The sequence below is a fragment of the Triturus cristatus genome, chromosome 5_2 (assembly GCF_964204655.1).
Source record: "Triturus cristatus chromosome 5_2, aTriCri1.1, whole genome shotgun sequence".
Taxonomy (NCBI): Eukaryota; Metazoa; Chordata; class Amphibia; order Caudata; family Salamandridae; genus Triturus; species Triturus cristatus.
Genome location: NC_140588.1, coordinates 928,409,346 through 928,427,692, shown reverse-complemented (window position 1 = coordinate 928,427,692; position 18,347 = coordinate 928,409,346). Strand labels below are relative to the sequence as shown.

Sequence of the window (18,347 nt, the reverse complement as noted above, 5' to 3'; positions counted from 1 at the left end):
GCAAAGAACCTTGCAATAAAATGAAATTACTGCACAAGGCCCGGGGGGGGGGGGGGGGGGGCTACAGTGAACAACTCGCAGGGGGGGGGGGGGGGGGACCAACGAAGTATGAACTGGGAAAAGTCTGCAAGGCCACGGGGAGGTTAGAGACGGCCTGGGAGGGCACAGTGACCTCTGTACGGGGACAGCTCTGGAGACTGGGATAAAGGAGCTGAGAAAAAGGTGGTACAACTTAATTTATAAAACTTGCACAAGAATTCACAAGAATTCACGGAATGCACGAAGCCCAGCTCTTCCACAGTTGAACAGCAACAGAAACTAACCACAGAGGCACTGTGTCCTCATGCCCAGCCATGCTACGCGCTTCGCAATCACCCGCTGAGCTTGCATGAGGCGACAGTCGATACACAAACATTCATCACCGCGGAATGGTAAAAGGCTTTCACGGTGGATCGCTAGCGAGAAAAAGAGCCAAATAAGTAGAACGGAAAAGGAGGCAGCTGTAGCACGAGGAGAGGGAGTGAGCGGCAGTACCGGCGAAGCTGGCGAAAGCAGGGGGAGGAGAGCGAGAAGCACCAGCAAAGAGCAGAGGAATGGCGGCAGGCATGAATCGGGGGCCGGGCAAGTTCCAGAGTAGAAAGTAAAATAGACAAGCGCTAAGGGGAGTGAGCAGCAGTACTGGCGGAGCTTGCGAAAGCAGGGGGGGGGAGGAGAGCGAGCAGCACCAGCAAAGAGCAGAGAAATGGCAGCAGGCATGAATCGGGCTCCAGGCAAGTTCCTGAGTAGAAAGTAAAATAGACAAGCGCTAAAACACAAGCACGGCCCCGCGGCCGCGAAAGTTAACTTAACTGAGAGAGGGAGCAGGAGGTGAGCCTGCGAGTGGTGCGCGCGCCTTAATGAGCCATGACGAACGAGAGAGGAAAGCCAGATGGCGCCTCTGCTCATAACTTTGCACGTAACCGCACGCTCTAGGCCACACAATAAGCTGTGGTCAGCTTTTTAAAGCCCACTCAGTAAATGTCTCGCCAGAGCAGCGCATGCGCTGGCTCAGGCAAGACCTAAAAATGGCCAAGCTAATATACCAAGCAGGACCTCGAGCTATAAACCTGCCTGAATTATGGAGACCTGCATTTGGGTGCTTCACATTGCTAGAGTATGACTGCATTATTGATCCCAAAAGGACCCCCAGGTAAATATAACCTCCACTAAATGATTAAGTAAAGTATTTGGCAGTCTAATCCTACCATCCCCATTACGAGCCCAAACAGTAGTGCTAAACATAATTAATAGGAGCACTTCACCATTTTCACAATCACGTGTACATAAACATCAAATAGCTTCTGAGTACTATGAAGGGTCTAGACGCTAACTTAGCATGCAGAAATGTGTTGTATCTTGACGTATGAACACTCAAACCATTGCAAAACATTGCTCCAGATCATAAGAAAGTCAGACCATAGCAAGCCTTGGAAAGTCAATGGAAACATGTAGGAAAGTTATGAGGAGAAAAACAACGCCAATCTACATTTTTGCAGACCTGTGTACAGGCACCCCAGTCCAGACAATTACCTAATCCCTCTCAAGAAAGCAGAGCAAAAACCAGACTTGTGAAGGTCTTTGTGAAATACAACGGGAGGGCCACGTTTCACATCACTAACAGTGCAAATACAGAATGAAAAACATGTTCTATGGAGTACGAGAGACATTTTTACGACTCCAAAAAAGTAAAGCCAGAACTCAAGTCGACAGACACAGCTGCAAGAAAGTTGCACCCTGCTATCAGACTAGACATGCAATCTAAAGTGTTCATGTAAATTAACGTACATAAATACGTTTATGCGTATTAAATTAAAAAGTACCACTTTACATTTTCACGGTTTTAAACATCAGTAAAGATTTTAACTGAAAAGAATCGGTTTGATGTTCTTTGCAAACATTAACACCTGCTATTGGCAGTGTTTCAAGTTAAGGCATTAACAATGCTACGGGAAATTGGCAAAGCAGACATGTATTCGATGGGTCTCTTGCAAGTGTGGCGAAATCCATTTTATCTCGGCCCTGACCTGAGAAGCACATACAAGGCATCTGGAAAAACGCAATATTTTAAAAACTTTTCAGAAGTCTTGAGAGAAAAGACGACAGGTTTCCACAGAGCTGGAGCCAAATCAAACAATCATTGGCAAAGCCAATAAGTATCGTCTATGCAACCACTATTGGCTTTGCCAATATGTTTTAGCGATGTTGTACACCGGCGTGGCAGCTGATCAGCATGGTGAAAAGTTAGTAGGGTAAAGGAGCGTTGAGTGGTGCAGAGTAGAGTCAGTGGTGTGACGTTGAGTGGAGTAGAGAGACGTAGACTGGAGTAGACGGTCATTCAGTGGCATAGAGTGGAATACCAAGGGAGAGTGGGATGGAATAGAGTGAAGTAAAGTATTGTAGAGTCGTGTTGAGTGGCACAGTGTCGGAGTGGAGAGGTATGGAGAGTAGTAGCGTAGTGGAGTAGAGTGGGGTAGCGTCAGAGAATAGAGTGTAGTAAAGTGGCATGAAGTGGCGTAGAGGGAGTTGTTCAGAGTGACATGATTGTCCCATAAATCTGCTCACTTTAAATTCACAGAAAGAAAAGTAAACACCAAGTTCCCAGCCATCTGACCGCCCTTTTTGAATGCACAGCAAATGTGACAATCTACGAACAAGATTTAAAGGCATGTCATAAATTCAGTACTGGTTGAAATATACAGTAAATAGAATTTGGGCAAGGGAAGGGACGAGCTCAAGTTGTACAGCCTAAAACAAATAAAGCCAGTACTTGGAAAGCAAGCAAATTTGAGTTACAACCCACAAAGCCAATGGTAAGCAATGGGCGGAACGCGACTCCAGGGAAGCTTCCCGACTGTCCCAAAGAGGTCATCAGCTTCGACCTAAAAACCTTCCATCACCAATCACTAAGTGGCAGAAACGTGGCTTGTTGGACTTCACAAACAGCTAGAATGAAAATACTCGAAAGACCGCCTTTAGTCCAGCATCTCTGAATTTGTTGACTTTAGTTTGCGTCATATGTTAAATAATAGTACTGCGTTTTTACGGGTATTATTTTAAACAAATACAATCACGGCGTTAAACTGACGATTCCATGAAAGATGTAAAGAAATAATGCAATCTCAGCATCGGTACATCGATGTAAAAGCACGTTTAGAATTACATTTATACCATCATACGTTTTGCCTGATAAACATTAATAATTGGTTTAGAACTTCGTCTTTGGCCATCGCATAAATGAAACAGAGTACATTTTGGTGTTCGTGCTGAGGGGCAGTCACAAATGAATCTGAAAGCCGAATCTTCATCAGCCGCTGGGTGACCCATGAAAGGAAATTAAGCCGTCCAAAGATAAACATCCGCAGGAGCCGATAAAACTACAAGTAACCAAACTAACGAAGCGTTAAGTGGGTCCTATTAAGCACCGCTAGATGAGCCAGGTGTTGCCCTGCAGAGGCTTTCGGCAGACGTATTTCTCCCAGGTCAGCATGCAAAGGAGAGCTGCTGTCCGAGCAGCTGGCTAGCCCCGTGAGAAGTCTGATGAAGAGGGCGGCCGCCAGAAGAAATCAGCGCTCTCCCTGTGAAGCTGGAGCTGCACGGATTCATATGTCCGACGAAGCTACACCCAAGCTAGGCTGTTATTCATGGGCCCGGGCCCCGCCCCTCGGACACAGCCAATGGCAGGAGGAGACGTGAAACTGACTACAGCAACACTAGAGCCGTGACAGCAGAGAACGGAGCTTCCTCCATCCCCCACAGCATCGAGCAGCACAGAGCGCTCGCTTCCGACATCTGCACGTTTATAGGCGCACTCCTTCCACCCAAAAGGCTCAACAGGGACCCCAAGCAACGCTACATACCCTCGCACACCGTACACGGTTCCCCGCACGGAGCATACGTTAACACCATACCCACTACGAGGCTACACTTGACCCATCCTAAAAACTCCCGTTGGACAGGGTCCCCCACTCACCCCAAACCCGTACAGCGTTTCCCCCACCTCACATACACATCAGGGATACCCCCACATGCTAAATTAACCTACGTACATTGAATCCTTCTTCCACAGCACATACAGTGCCACCATCACCTCCCTGCAGAGCAGTTCGAGTTTAAAGCTAGTTTACACCCGAGGTCTTAAAAAAATACTGCTAAAATACATAACAGGACGTTTTCAGCCCTTCAAAGACCCACCCACCCCATTCAACCTCAAATCGCGAGATTGCTGGTACTACAAACATTTTCACTTGCATGCCGCAGGGAAGACTAAAAAAATAGCAAACTATTCGGCCCCCACCGTTTCAATGCCTTTCCATCCTCCCAAAACAAAACGAATCATCACTTTGTGCCTTCTCGGTAAAGAGGCTGAGCACACAGTGCAATAGGTCATAGTAAACAGACATAACACTGTGCAAGCATTTGAACTAAATGTCATTCTTCTTCTTGGGCCAAGTCCGTCCCGTTTTCAAGAAAGACATCAAAACTTACCCAAGTTTTCCAGATGCTTTATAACCTTTACTTCCCCATCACACCGAAGGGGTGGGGGGGGGGGGGTGCTAATTCAGGTCTCAATTCCGTTTGGTGTAATGGGCTTGCTTACTGAGCCTCGAAACAAATTGTTTCCTAATGCGCATCTTTTTAACACTATAAATACATGAACACTAAGTCTCCACAAACATATTGGTGAATCAATGTATTCTTGGAAACAGTGAATTTCAACAAAATGAGTCAAGCTAGGAAGGTCTGCACGGCAGCACATCATGCAATAGCAGACGCAAACAAGACCGGTCATCTATTTATGGCAGCAAAAACATGGAGCATGTCACCATGTGAGAGAGAAATTGTTAAAAGAAGGTATTGACAGAAAAGGTCCGTCCCTGAAGCTAGTCACTAACAACCTGTTTTTCAAGGCGCAGACAAAGTCCTTCTCCTTTAATCAAGAGCAATACCCTCTACCCCGCAGGTGCTTAGACTCTAGACTATCCACACATGGGACCATCAGAAGATCAAAAAATAGATTAACGCAACATGAGACTGCTTATTCAGAATACAGTGTATCATGAGCAATACACACATCCCAGCCCAGTGCTTGGAGCTGTACTTTCTGCCCAGTTCAAAATCGCACAACCTGAACAATACTCTCCATGATGTTCCTAAAATGACAAGATTCTCCACCTAAAACAGCACATGATGTCCTGTTCCATACAGTTTATGCACTTCTACCCAAAAGGACAGTGTGTTCTGATAGGACTACTCGATGCAGCTCTGTACAGAGCCAGACATCCTCTGCAAGCTGGATCAGAAAGACTGCAGACCAAACAAAGGCCAGAACATCTTCTAACTCTCCCAGCTGCCATATCCTTTAAGACAGCTTAATGGAGTGTTAGATGGTGAACTTGGCACCACACTATTAAGAAAGTACCAGTAGTCCTGCGGTAGAGGTGAGCGACCAAATACATTTACAGTGAGAGCAGAGCCAGAGGTCTGGCTCAGATCTAAGAGCCCGTGCACGAGCCGAGCCTTGAACATGTTTGTACTGTAAATCATACAACAAATGTCACATCTTTTTATAATTAAAAAAAGTTTAATTCTCAAGATGGGGAACTTTGACACTAATATGTCACATTATAGCACTACTCTGAGAACTAATTCTAATAAAAACGTGATACATTTAAAAACGTGAACCTTCAGCGAACTAAGAGGCAAGACAATGGTTATGTAAACCCAGTATAAGACTGAATTATTATAGGGCAATATTCCTTGTGTTAAGGCTTTATTTTTACCGCTTTGTGCACCATTTGACTTTTTATACAACGGAAACTCAACCCAAAGGTATGGAAGCCCTTTACAAGAGCATGCGTTACATTACAGAAGGTCACCATTCACTGTTTATAGGGACATGAAAATTAAGTGATTTGCCCAGAATCACAGGATGCTGAGCCGACTCGAAGCAGGTTCCCCAGGACCAAAGTCAACAGCTCTGGTCCCAACGCCACATCCCGGGTATGGGGAGGGAGGCAGGTATAAGCCACATGAAAGCTCTGCTCGTCGAGGGCTCGAGGTTACAAATGGACCTGGAGCTGAGGCAGAGCCAGGCTTGACCTTGAGTTTTCAGCGGCATCGCCCACCTCTATCCTGCGGGAGTGTATTCTACTATGCAGTCATCATCTGCTTTTAGACTGGCTTATGTACCCTTTATCTCAAATATGAATTAACACGATACCCAAAAAGAAGTTTAAGAGCTGCCTTTACATACAAAACAAATTGGAATGCATGTTTACTTAGTGTGGATGGGACAGTATTTCTTAACCTCAGCTTTGATGAAACAACTAAGCTCTGGGGCATATAACTATTGATCATTTCTGTTTAACGAGCTGATCTACAGTATGGTCATAAAGATTTGTTAAACAAAGCTGTGCACTTACAAAACTGAGCATTGCAATATGAAGTGAAGTTACATCCCTACTCACAAGATCAAACAGATGCAAGTAGATTAGAGCATTAGGAGAGCTAGTCGGGCACAGCATTGCGCCTAACAAGTGCCGGGTGTTAAAGACCATTTAGTGAAGTACCTATTATCAAAAGACACTGCATTCACTCCAAAAATTTGCAAAATGTCAAATTAAGCAGCCAACCCACATCTTTGTTTCACAACCTGCGAGCCATTCCACTTCTACTCTCTGCAAACACAACCTCTGATAGATAGGGAATCAGTAGGCTTCATGATTAATAAATTAATAGCTGACCAACTACATAACCAACCAATTAAAGCCTTGCTAAGTGTACTAGATTGCCTAGCAATTAAAGCCAGCTATGAATTCTTCAGTCAAAAAATTATTTACTAGCTAATCCATAGTGCTGAGCATGCGTGGGTTCAGATCCTATCATCTTCACCAATATAATAAGCTGCATGCAAGCACAGAAAGGTAATTTAAAGTGTAGTTTACTTTCTGTGATAGGCTCCATCCACAATGCAAGTCTCCATCCTCCCCCTCCAAACCATCTCTCCCTGCAGCTCTGTATCAAATGAAATGCTTCAAATATCCCATCCTATGTAACAGTCATTACAATACTACTGATCCAGTGAGAGATACCACATAAGCAATGCTGCAATTCATAACCAAGTCTAAGAGCAAGACCGCACTGTTGCACTGCATCTGCACCTTTATGCAATACCTATCAATCACTATGTACTTCTAAGCTATTCTACAACAAATTATTGTCACCCTATACTCCCTGCGAGCACTATAGCCCCTAATTTGTACTCCGATGATCAAACTATGTATCCAACATCTCCCAAGGGGATGTGGAATTCCTATAGCCCGACGGCCAGGACATATTGTTTGGGGTCAAGGGCAACAAGTGTTCATGTGTATTTTGTCCTTGGGACAAGTAGGCCCAACCCCCTGCAGCACATACACTTTGGCTGCCAGTTTGCAGTACCACATTAGGGAAGGTAACATTTTTGTACATGTTAATGCTGTTCAAACTTGTATTTATGGTTCATTAATTGAAAGCCTTTATTATTAGGGTGAGCGCTCTAAGTAAATGTAAGCTCTGACTGCACTACTGACAGTGGTTTTAGTATAAAAATGCGTACTACACACGTTTTCAAAATTGAGCAATATAAGGCTATGTATAATGCTCCTAGAATACTCTGATTTGATGCAAATATTTGCAGAAGCTTGAAAACAAGTTTGAGGATTCTTTGCTTCCAAAATAAAATGTTCATTGAAAAAAAAAAAGCAGGAAAAAAACATTTAGCTAAACTACTGTAAAATTTCAGGTACCATTTCTTTGCAGCATCATTTAGTAACGTGTTGATGCATGCTAGTATTTCCCCAAAATATTCATAATGGACAAATAGTGTTAACAATTTTAATAAGATTACGGGGAAACAAAAATAAACAAGCATTGGCAAAGCCAGTAGGTCTGAAATTGGTGGTCAGATTTTTAGTTTTTTCAATGTGCGGCTGGTTTTGGCATGGTTTTTGTTAAACCATATGGGTGTGGGAGCTGCAGGGCCCTCACTATTATAACAAACATTGGCAAAAGCAAAAATAGTTTTTGATCTCAAAAAGCACACACTGCCACAATAGTTACTGGCACTGAACAAAACTACTTTGTGTGCAGATATGCTCCTTGTGAAAGAGGAGAATGCGGTCACTCACAGTGAAGCCAGGGGGAGGGAGGGAGAGAGGGAGAGAGAACATTTTAATAAATGCAAAAGGTCATGGTCAATGCCAGACCAAATTAGGGGCCCAATTATTAAAGAAAGTCTCAAAAGTGCACCCATGGTATATGTCCTTGCATTAAGTGCAACTATACAGCTTTCATGAATTCCCAAAGTTTTTACAGAAGTAGGACAAGAAATAATACTCCTAGAAAATATCTGTGAACTGCATTTTTGCTCGCAAATATGCATGCGTTGATTTGCTCATGTGAAAATCTGAGTGTTTGCAAGTTCATTTTCCCTCCAACCACTCCCCCCCTCCCCCCCCCCCCCCCCAACTGTGGAAGACAGTTTATGTCTGCCATCGTCAGGAGTAAATTTCCAACATTTCTCAGTATGGAAAAAGATTAGAGAAGAGTTGTTGAAAACACTTAAAACATGCAGGTTAGTAGGTTTGCACAGACTCGAAGGGCATTCTAACCGTGGAACTATTGCTTACCACTACCTTCAGCCCCACTATGTAGATCTGCGGAAACATGGCAACATAAGGGGATTGCAAGTATTCAAACACTACTATGGTATGAACCCTGGCATAATCGGATAGGCTAAATCAGAGCTCTTATATCATGAGATTGCTGCCATAATTTGTCACCGCACTACATGGCACCAAAGGGAAAAGTTGATTTTGCTACAGGACAAATAGATTTATGTAGCAACCAGCCCGATGGATAAGTAGATATTTTATTACATTTCAAACCCCCGTCCCATCACCAAATAAAAAGCACAACTCTGTATCCATCCAACCGACAGAGACTTCTGCAGACATCAAACATGGAGTTAAAAGCACAGAAGCCAGTCAAACATAGTAACAGCTGCTTTTTAGACCTGATCACTAAACTTCAGCAACAGCTGTGCTCCAACCATTCCCAAATACAGTCATTTCAGCAATGAACATTTTGTTAGGTATACAGAGGGCAGAGAACACTTGGCTAGTCTCACTAATCTCTAATCACTTTAGTTTGAGACAGTATAAACCACATGCACTAGTGCAGCTGTGTACTTCTGAGAAAAGTAAAGTTTAACTTAATTTTACACTCAGATATTTGTAGTCTGCAAGTTTGTGTCTCAAACGTACACGCTTATAGGATAGCTCAGCCAACTAGATCTGCAAGTCTGATTACGTGCCTCCTCATCAGACAAGACAGAATCTGTAACAAACTCACCGATCGGTGTCAACTGATAAAACCCCAAAAGTAAAATGTTATTGAAGTTCAGAGACTAAAACTATTAAACTGCAACCACTGACAGAACCTTTTTTGTTATTAACTAAACTTGTTTGGTGCACAATCTGCCATTGGGTGTAGTATTATGGAACCTTTCTGAAGTCCAGGGTATGACTTTACAAAATCTATCAGATTTAAGACTGATTCAGGTTTGCAGAGATATGAATGAAATGAAAATATCAGCTTTATTAGTTAGCGAGTTTTTTGGAGTCGTGAGACAGCAGAGTAGTCTCATATCAATTGCAGATTTCCTCATCTGGTACAGGGACACTTCAACATTATGAGCCACCAAGCTAAAGAAGCCATCACTACTGACTACTGCCAAAGGAGAAAAATGTGGCTTCAAGTACTGTACGGCACAATGCATTTCAAACTTGCCACCATCAACTACTACACTAACTCACTACTCATAACTACTCACGAACTCCATACTATTATTTTGACATATTGTCGCTACATGTGGCCTCTGAAAGATCTTTAGCAATTTCCACCCCTCCCAGACTCAACTGTGCCAGCCTCCTTCTCCATGTTCCTTGCTTGTCGTCATTTTCCACACAACCATCTATATTCAGGTAAACTTCTGGCTCCTTTCCTCAGTCTAAGCGCTGCCTTAACTATCACTCTTTAGACCATCCCGCCCCCTTCCGTGTCTCTCCCACACTTTCATGCAAAAGAACAGTTTTATTTTATCCACTCTTTTCGATGAATTTATGCCTTTCACCTCTCAATTTCTTTTCCGTGGCAGCTCTTCTGCCATGATCTGCTCTCCACCTGCCTCATAAGAAACAAGAGCAATTCTTTATGCCATGGGCAAGTGAGTAAACATAGTAGTTGGCCTAACGGCTAGGGCGCTCGGCCTTGGACCTGGGGAACTGGGTTCGAGTCTCGGTAATGACGCTGAACATACTGTGATTCTGGGCAAATCACTTAATCTCCCTGTGCCTAAAAAAGAATGAATGTGTGTCCTAATGTAACGTAACGGGTGCTATGTAAAGCACTCCGATACCTGATTGGGTTCAGGTCAAGTTCGCACTATATAAAACTCTGCAATAAAAATACATGACCTTCTTGCCTCGGATGTTAGTTGTCCCACTGTCTACGGACTGCCCTCGGCCCTCCTCCACTGGAACTACAGACCTCACCCGTCCTTCAATATCTGCGATTGTGGAGCAGATTGAAGGGGATGATGTCGGGACTCTATGGCGTTCTTATCAAGACCATGCACTCAAGTCCCACCCTTCATGTAATTTGACTGGCATGCACCTATATGGCTCAATTTGCTGTCCCAAAGTAATGTATGGGGCTGAAGTTTGGGGCTTTGCAAATACCCAACAAATTCAAATTGAGGAAAAAAAAATGTTGAGGAAGGTTTTACAAATCCCACAAAGCACATCAGCTTATATTACCCATGCTGAATTGGGAAGGGTATATATGGAGGACCTGATCAAAGTTAGACCGCTTATGGCTTGGTTAAGAATTTGGACTAACAGTGAGGCTGGTCTGAGTAGGCAAATAATTAGAGATTGTATGGGCAGAGATAAGCGGATGTGTATCCCATGGTTGAGTTATGTAAAGAGTGCCCTGAAGAGGCTAGATTGTAAGAATCTCTTTACTGAACCCACAACAATTACTCCCGAGGATAAAATCAGCATCAAAAGAATTTTTCTGGCAAAAGAGATTATGCGCAGAGCGGCCTTAGAAGAAAGTAAGCCCACAGTCTGTACCTACAGCATACTAAAGTCAGCAGAAGGCATGGAACCATATCTCGCCTTATTATATAATGCACAAGATAGATTTTTAATCACTCGTTTTAGGCTCAACCTTTTACATCATCTTTTGGCTGACCCGCCTGGTTTTACTGTTACGGTTGAGCAGAAGGGTACCTGCGGCTGCGACAATAGGTCTCCGCAGGATACCCTTCATTTTGTACTATTCTGCCCTTTTTATTCAGTACCCAGACGCCGTTTTTTAGTAAGGTTTTTAAAACAAATGAAGTTTAGACATGCCAAATATGCTCTTTTATATTTACAAAGGGCCGAGAATCCACTGACACTGGCTTGCATTATGAATTTTATTAGAGTTGTAATAAGACTGAGACACACTAGAGGGTCACATTGAATGAACTGATGTTAAATGTTCTCCCTAAGGTCAATGTAAAATGTAATGTATTGAGATGATGTTTTAAATGGTTCATTGTACGTTTATGATATTTTTTAAATATCGAATAAAGGATTTTGAAATTGAAATTGGCTGGCCTGGTAGGCATCCCTGACCAGGGATTACTCGCCAGCCAACTGAACCACGTCATTACTCGACCATGACAAAGTCCTTAGGGAATATATACTGAATTGCCAATACTGTAAGATCCTTAACGGTTGGTATCAGACACCACGAGAAATGAAACAGGCAAGACTGTTTATTACCTCATGACCGTTGCTGGAGGTGTGACGATGAGAACTGCACCCTATATCACATTCTGCGGCTGTGCAGCGGTATGTTCTCGCCTACATCCCCATCCACTCATCTAGCGATTAAACATGTCTCAGACAGATATTCAAACACACCGTTGGCTGGCCAGTTCTCAAGCGGTGTCCAAAATGTCTATCTTTTGCCACAGGTGCCAACACACCAATTCTGTGCTTAATGAGTGGCTTATAGAATTGCACAGAATATCAACCCACAAACGCACCATCTACAAAACTGACAAAATGACAGGGTGGCTACGTTTGAAGGAGTTTGGTGTCCCTTCCTTGCTTTCAATCAAAGTAGTTTGTAAAGCGTGCGGCAGCCTGGACTGAGGCCCTCCAGCGCTCAAAAGCAGGGACAGAAGGACAGGGCCAGCCACTCATATCTACACTTGAATAAAGAGCTGGGTTTTTAGGTCGTTCCTGGAATAGTGCTGTGACACGGCAATGCGCAGGTGGTTTGGCAAGGTATTCCAAAGCCTGGACGTCAGGCCCGGAAAAGACCTGCCAACCAGACGAACCTTGGTAAACCTCAGGATGTGCGAGAGGCAAAGATCTCAAGGATCACTCCTGTTGGTATCAGCCGAGCCTATTTCTCAGGTATGGCAAGGCCTTTGCCCCCGATGGGTCTAAATGCCAATATCAGGGCTTTGAACTCTCCCTCTTAGCAACAGGAAGACAATGAAGCTGCTTCAAATGAGGTGAAATGTGTGACGGAAGAGGACCCGTTGAATAAGCCTGGCTGCCACATTCAATATGATTTGAAGTCTACGAGATAAAAAAGCCAGCAGACCAAGATATAGGCTGTTGGTGTAATCCAAACGCAATCTGGCAGTGGTGTCTATTACAATATTTTGGGTCTCTTCTGGAAGCAAATGCAGTAGCTTCCTAACTGATCTTAACTTCAGGAAGCAGGATGAGGAGATCTGCCTAATTTGGGGAGCACAGGAAAGGTCAGAATCAAACACGATCCCTAGGTTTCTAGCCAAAACGACCACAACCAGCATAGGATTCAAATCGGCATTCCACCAGAGGTTAGAAGGGGGAGGAGCCATCTGGCTGAAGAGCACTTCAGTTTTGTCAGCGTTCAATTTCAAAAAAGTTGGTGTCCATCCAATTGACAATGCCTTGCGAAAGGCCGCTTCTGACTGTTCTCTAAATGGGAAAACGGGTTGTGTATCATCATAAGAAACAAACTTCACTCCCAAGATCTCAATAATGGTGGCCAAAGGGAACAAGTAAAGGTTGAAGAGCAGCAGGCTGAGGGCAGAGCCCTGTGGCACCCCACAGACCAGAGGTTTGGGAGAAGATGAGAACGAGCCAAGGAAATCCCACTGAGAGTAATCTTACAGAAAAGATTGCAACCAGGACAAAAGTAACATGAAAGCCAAAACGGCTTAATTTATTCAACAAGGTGGAATGTGCCACTGTATCAAATGCTGCAGACAGGTCTAACATCACTACCATGTCGGAGGTGCCGCCGTCCAGGGATTCTCTGACAGTTTGACACTTCGAACAAGGCGGTCTCTGTGCTGTACACCTAACAGAAGCCAGACTGAGTGGTGTGAAGCAGATCACTAGCTTAAACAAAAGATGAAAGTTGGTGGAGTGGCTCCCAGGCCTGCCGCCCACCCTCACACCATTTTATTCCATGCTCTGGAGGGTTGGCTTACCTGACACCCTGGCGATTCTATCGCAATAATACATTCCTACCAGAATTGTCTGCCACCAGCTATGGGGTTTCCCAACTTACCCTGATTTATTACTCAGAAAACGTTGTGGGAGGGGGGGATCTCAACCACTGTCCGGCAAGGTAGACAGTGATGATTTGTGCTACCTCAATAATTACACCCAGAGCACGCTTCCTGTGGCACCAGAAGGGCATGCTAAGGATTTAAGTTGTTCACGATATACCAAATCCGCAACACCAAAGCAAGTAATCTGTACACTGCTTCAGGCCTAAACGTTTTCTAAGTAACATATGAAGTAATTTTAAAGTTTCATCTGTTGGTTATTCTGACCTGTGCCCCCATTCGCTTTGTTTCAAATTAAGAGACGTGTCCCAAACCATCTTGGTCCTTCCTGGTGAGACTACACTAAGCTATCCTGAGGTCGAAATATCATCAAAATTATAGTTCTCGGACTTAGTCTTTGAATGCCATATTGGGTGCTTGCTGTGAACTGCTGTTTCTACATCACTCAGCTTTAATGATAACTTTTTATATATGTAACGCACTGAGATAGGTGTCCTTTCTCTGCGATTACTGGGGACTCTGTGAACAGTTGTTTTTTGCTTCTATATGAATTGATACCCTTCACTGGCATTTCTTCACAAAAAGGCCCTAGGCCAGTGCCTTTTCTTTCTACTTAACAGCTGGTTAGTAATTTATTTACCATTTCCATCCAGACTTTCATTTCATTTGTATTAACGGTGTAGCAAGGACTACCAGGGAGTCTTCTCTGAGGTAAATGTTAGAACTTATGATTCCACGACTGAGACAACACGGAAAAAGTACAAATTTCATGAAAGGGTAGCTGTGGAAAACCCACTCTATAAAACTAACAGTAGTGCATGACTTGGGTTTGTAAAATAGCACCTAAATGAACCCCAAGATTTCTGGAACACACTCTAGACATACTAGAGACTGGCTGTACTACACTAAGATATATTTGGCAAAACAAAAACACTATAACTGTGAGTATCATGCCAAGCGTCAAGCATGGTAGTGAGGGTCTGATAATTTGGAGCCAAAGGGCCTAAATGCCCCAATCATTAAGTTCACAATGAAGTCCTATTACAGTACTTTATGGAAACACACACAAGACCATTTACCAAACAGATAAAGCTTAGGTGAAAGTGTGTCACGATCCAAAACACACTAATAAATATAGAACTGAGTGAAACAGGAAACAAGATGTTGGAATGGCCAACTCAAAGATCAGACATACACCACACTGAGATGCTGTGGGAGGACCTAAATAGAGACAAGAAAAATAAGTCTTCCCTGCCCCGATCACGGGCAATAAGCTTAAGCAGTTTTGTAACTTGGACAGAGTATGATTTCTCTGAAGTGATATTAGTGACAAACTTACAGTGAATATTTCAAGTTCTTGCCGCTAAAGGGGGCTCCACATTAATGAATCGCAAGGTGCACATTTTCAGCCAAGGCTAAATAGATACAGGTTGTTTTTATATATAAACAGAGACAAAGTGAATCTTCTAAGTCCTATTTGTCACGAGATGTTAGACTTCTAAAGCGTCTAAACTGAAGTCAGGTGTGTCTTAACCAGTGAATCTTGGGGATATACTATTTTTGACCTCAACGTTTAATAGATGCATAACTAGTTACTCTTCAGTACTCAAAACTATGGATCACAAACTCCTAACTTTTCCAGCATTTGTGGTCACTTTTATAAGAAAGAGATATGAAAATGTGGCTAGTGGATTTAAATATAGTTCCAACCTAGCCCATCAAACTACTTTACATGAAGACCAAAATACATCACATTTTTTTCCAGGCACAGAGGGGTTAAGTTATCTGCCCATATCACAACAGGTCGATTGATCCCAGCCCGGAATTCTAGTCTTGTTCACCACTGCCACGGTCTGGAGCTCTAGAGGCTTGATAATTCACCCTCTTTCAGTACACATCAAAGTTCCAGTGAAACTGGTGGCAACAGTCAGGTGACACTTCAAGAAACAGTGAGGGAAGCGTATTTGAAATAAAGGCAAGTTTGTTGTACAGGGAACACACGGAAATGGAAAAATAAAAAACAAAGAGACAACAATATGATCCACATCAATGAAATTATCGCGAAACCCGTAAGAAGCAAAGTGTTTTGGATAACGTACTTCCAACCAAAAGCGAGAAGCTACTGATCTCATTTCATTACAAAATCTCCAACAATTTCTTGCTTACAAGATTGCATGCCAAATTTATTCTCGCAATCTGTCAATCATTCTCGCTCAACATGCTTCGAGTGGCCTCTTACCACCCATGAAAGAAAAAAAAAAGTTGAAGGTCCAGAATCCACTGACAAGAGGTTACAGTGGACTCAGGCGGCATTCTGTTCCGGAAGGATTGTAAAGAAAGCAATGTACACTGGGCGAACGGTCCATCTGAAAACCCATTGATCCGAGGCGGACTGAAATCTTGTTTACTAGGCTGCCCTGCCCACACCACCAATGCCGGCCAGAGTTTTAAGGGATCGCGGGAAAACACAGTCAATTTTAGGCCACGACTAACAACTTCATGTAAACTTCCTGTTCCAAGAGACGGCCCGTGCCCTGTGACAGCTGCGGCAGGGAGGGGGTAAGAGCCCTGACAATCCCCTCACCGCAACCCGCAATTAAAGAGGCCGAAAACACAGCCGTGGGCAAGTTAGAGAACTACGCTAGATACCGGAGATGAGGATCACATGCTCCGGATCCATTCTTGGCGGCACTGGGGATGCCCCAAACACAGTAAACACTACTGGATGAACTCCCCCGGCTCCTAAGGGCCTTGGCCTCAGCGACTCTCTGAACAGAGAGCGAAACACTGCCATTAAGTGGAATGGAAGGCGGCCGCAAGAGAGCAGGCAGGGTGGCCGGGAAAGGGGTGTATAGCACACCGGTCACCCCCCTCCTGCTCGGCCTCCATCTTGCCCGGGCACCCGCTGACACCGCGCAGAACGCGCGGCGCGCCCGCAGCACCACAACAACACTCCAAACTTCCAGAAGCTTCGCCGCCATTTTGGAACTTACCTCGCAGCCTGCGCGAGCTCCTTCACCGGGACCCTGCAAGAAGCAAGGCCGGAAAATCCGTGGCGGGGGTCCGGTTTGAAAGTGGCGGCGGTGGGTACAAGGCGGGTTTTTCTGGTGCTCCAGAATTGTTGCGAGCGCTCCCAGCTCGGGGACTCTAGGTTGAGTGGGGTGCGCAGGCGCCACCTGCCGGCCAGCGAATACGGCGATCTCCGGCTGGGACAGAGCGCCACCTGCAGCCCAAAACAGAGAAAGACAGCCTTCAACAAAGACTAGAGACCGTCCGAGCGCGGCGCGCGCGGCTACAACACAAAGAACGGAGCCTGCGTGCGCGTACCCTGCGGAACTACGTAGCAAAATTATCCGTCTCGTACTGTGACATTATCCGCTGAAACATTGACCAGAGAAACATTCTATGTAGTCTCTCTTTTATTTCTAGCAGACAGCTCTGAGCCCTCTTGTCACTTATGATCAGCGGCCATGTTGGACCGAAGGTCTGACGTAGGATGTAAAATTGGGCTCCTCTTTGGAGCACCAATTACTTGCACTTTGAAATCTCAGTCCTATGACAGCTTTTTAAACCAACCTGACGATGCCTAACAGGTGAATCTTTTAATCATGAGGATATGATCAAACAGTTCTGGTCTGATTTCCCAGAAACGCCATTAAATTACTTGCTGTTTAAAGCGGAAGTTTCGGGTCCTATCAAAATGCATATACGGTCCTCTTAGGGTCCACTTTTAAACTGTCATAGGGCACTAACAGTCATAGTCTAAAACTGCATTTTATTACCAGCGGTACTCTGGTCACTTATGTAGACGTCACTGCACCATACAAAATATGTTTGACAAATATAAAAATCATCAGCTAATCATTTTCATTGCCGATGGGCACAGTAGTCGTTCCGATTATTATTTAATTGCAGGGTCACTAAATACGGCTCTTTCCCAAGAGGGCTTTTTTTGCTGCTGCCTTGTATGACATTTACGCCTTTCTGGTATTTCACCTTTTCAAGTGAAAATGTGAATTTTTCAATTACTTTTAGTTGTTAATGGAGTCATATTTTCCTTCTCTGCGTTCCACTTATGCTGACCTGTATTTGGCTGGGAGGGGCCGCATATCATTACCTAGTTAGTTTGCTTCCGCGATGGCTTCTTTCTGTTTCTATTGCTACCATTAGTCCAGCGGCCGTGGCACGCGCATCTTCTCTCTGTGCGCGCCGCCGCCGCCGCGCGCTTCCCGCTCGGGCTGTTTCTCTGCGCGCTGATGCCGCTCGCCTCTCAGGGTGACTGGGTGGGAGGGAGGTGGAGGGTTGGGCTGCGCTGTAATGGCGGGTCCTGTGGTGTGACGAAAGTCCCAAAAACTGGTGTAGAAGCAGTTTGAGGCCAGAGTTTTCTGCCACTTGCATGGCCCAATATGAGGAGTTACCTGGTACAGACCCTAGAACGGGGTGGGATGGGCGGTCACCAGAGTCGGAGAAAAAAAAAACAAGTGAGCTTGCCAGCTTGGGGGAGAGAGCAGAAAGTGTGCGTCGCCATTAGTGGCATGTTCAAGCACAGCAAGTTATCTCCTATCGCGCCGTCCAAAAAATATCGCACCACTAGGGTATTGCAACATTTATATAGCGTTTACTACCTCCATATGGG

General features: G+C 44.4%; 1 protein-coding gene across 2 annotated transcripts in view; it reads right to left on the bottom strand.

Annotated features, from left to right (window-relative positions):
• The window catches only part of STAG2 (STAG2 cohesin complex component), a 1,427,207-nt gene extending 1,409,226 nt beyond the window's left edge, over positions 1-17,981 (bottom strand). Inside the window, exons 1-2 of one of the 2 annotated variants that reach the window (XM_085608133.1) lie at positions 17,829-17,981; positions 16,705-16,934 (exon numbers count right to left, since the gene is read on the bottom strand). The gene's annotated coding sequence lies outside the window, so the exon portion shown is untranslated. Of the gene's footprint in view, positions 1-16,704; positions 16,935-17,038; positions 17,086-17,828 lie in introns of those variants that run through there. The other variant, XM_085608134.1, reaches the window with a different exon arrangement.
• Positions 17,982-18,347: the final 366 nt, after the last annotated feature.